Raw genomic sequence first — 2,709 nt, 5'->3', positions numbered from 1 at the left:
GTCCTGGGTTCAAATCCAGTCTTTCTCACATACTGTGCTCTTCGAGCTTTGACTCAGATGTCATATAAACTGCCATTTCCTTGTTAGTAAAATGGAAATTATAATTATGCCATCTTAAGCTTATTGTGAGGATTTTATAGCAAAAAAATAGTTTTAAAAGTAGTTATAAAATAACTATAAAATCTATACGTATAGATTTTATAACTATCTTGTATGTTAGATGATTTTTAGGGGAAGGCTTGGTGCAGTAGAAGCATGCTGTAAATATGTTTCCCCTTGTTACCTCCTGTAGCTTCCTGACTTACCCAGACGGTTAGCCTGGTTTGGTTTATGACTATGTACCAGAGATACATCTTCTGTATCCATGCTCTATTCTACTCCTTATCAATTCTATCCTCCACCCTCTTTAAATCAGACCCAGATCTAGGTTTAACCTCACCATAGTCAGTGTACATTTTTATCAGAACCTTCTTTCCATCAAATGATTGTTGATTATAGTAACTCAATAATGTACAGTAGCCTTCAATAATGTTAGGGTTCAGAGGTTATTTTGTGCCTTTGTCCACCACAGATCCACCACAATATGTGAACTCATCCTTATGTTTATTGTTTTTTATTTTAATGGGGTTTTGTTTTGATTGGTTGGTTGGGGGTTTTGGGGTTTGTTTTATTTTGGTTTGGGCTTATTTTATAAAGTCACAGGTTTAATTTTTACTCAGGTAAAGTCCCATAGGTTCTTAGGCATGGAAGAAAAGCTTGGGAAGCCTGTTAATTCATGGTGCAATTTAGAATTATTTAAATAATTCTGAGCTTAATGTGAAGGATGCATATATGAATGAAGTAGTAAACTTGGAAATAATTGTAGGCTCTTTTTACAAACAGAAAAAGCCCATTGGATTGCCTCTACATTTGTCCTGAAGGTAATTAACTCAAAAGGTCATTGCATTAAATTGTTTTTTATGGTGCTAATCAGAAAAATTCATATTGTGGGAGACTAGGTCCCAGAAATGGGAATGCGTCTCACTCTGAGTAATGTGAGAAATAAACCTGAGACCAGGGTCACTACTGGGTTAGAGTCCATCTTGTAGTCTGCTGTTTTCCTCAGGAGGATAACAGATAACAGAGGAACAGAATGTAAATGGAAGAGCTGGTGTTGGGAGGACATGCAGAAGATGAAGGAGCACAGGACAAAAAGCAACAGCTTTGTTTACCCAGAGAGGCCCAGCTTACCTTCATGCTTTGTTGACAGGATTCCTTAAAAATATCTTCCCTAGCTCGCAAACACCTGAAAGTTTGAAATATGTTGCCCTAGTATGTGTCACTTCAAGTCTAGGTGAGAAGCCATAATAATAGATAACGAGACTTTGGCTCAATGCCTTCTCCGGATGATTAAGTGGCTCTTACCTCATGGTGAGGAGGGTGTGGTGGTTGTCCGCGGCACACCTGCCCTTTCTTCCACATTATCCTAATGAGAAAGTCTGCTCCATAGGGCAGTGGTTCCCAGTGTGAGACCCCCAAGATGGGCAGTATCAGCATCACCTAGGAACTTGTTTAAAATGTTAATTCGTATCTCCAAGCATCTTTTTTGTACTTAATTTGTTGTCTTCAAGGGGCTATAAAACTAGTTTAGTTCTTGCATGTAACATTTTTAAAAATATTTCAAGACAAAAGCTGAATTCTGATCTTTACTGTGTTCTGGCACTAATCATAATTATAGAGTTACTTTTAATAATTTATTTGTTTAGTATATATCTGTCAGTCTAGCATGTAGGCTCCCTGAGAGTGAGACTGTTAATTCTTTTGGTCACAGTTAAATTCCCAGTTCTTAACAGGAGACCTAGCATATAGTATGTACTCAGTATTTGTCAAAGAAAAAATGCAATTCTTAAGCCTTATCCAAACTATGAAAAGCCTGAATCAAACTCTGGGGATAGGGCCCAGCATTCTGTTTTTACAAGCCATTTAGGTGATTGTTACACTCTCAAGTTTGAGACCCACTTCAGTAGAATAAAGTGTGCCTTTTACCTTCAGGCCTGCTATCTGACATCACTTGAAAATTCTCCCTGCCTTCTATATACCACCAACACTGCTCTCAAGTGCAGAGAAACCTTGCTGGACTGTATTACAAGTGGGTGTGAAGGTATAAGGTATGCTTAGTGTAAAAGGAAATATTGCTTGGGATGCCAGTACTTGGTTGCTGTGGAGGTTTTTAGGGATGGATCCCTTAGTCTGAAGAAGGGTAGGCACTACCATCACCCACATTTCCACTCAACGCAGTCACAATTTAACATCAAAGCGCCCTGACAAACCATTAAAGTCACATTGGACTAACGTGTACATTCCAGTGGTCAGGTTGCTAAGTTCCACTCTCCCTACTTCAAAGGAGACTTTTTAAGAATTGTTAATGCTTTTTTATTAATACTACAAGTCAGAGATGCATTGATAAAAAAGGGGGAGGAAAACATAATTTAAAGATAAAAATCACCTATAATTCCACCATCCAGGGAGAGCTACTGTTATTTAGGTGTATAGACTTCCAGATTCGTCTGTGCTTTTATAGATTTTTTTAAATGGAATCAAGTTGTACATACTGTTTTGTAACTTTTTTCACTTGACAATACCATGACTATCCTGCCATGTCAAATATGTTTCTATATCTTTTTCAATGGCTCCATGGTATTTCATCTTATGTGCCACATTTTATTAAAC

This window comes from Hippopotamus amphibius, chromosome 1 (genome assembly GCF_030028045.1).
Source record: "Hippopotamus amphibius kiboko isolate mHipAmp2 chromosome 1, mHipAmp2.hap2, whole genome shotgun sequence".
Lineage (NCBI taxonomy): Eukaryota > Metazoa > Chordata > Mammalia > Artiodactyla > Hippopotamidae > Hippopotamus > Hippopotamus amphibius.
This window is presented reverse-complemented; position numbering follows the sequence as displayed.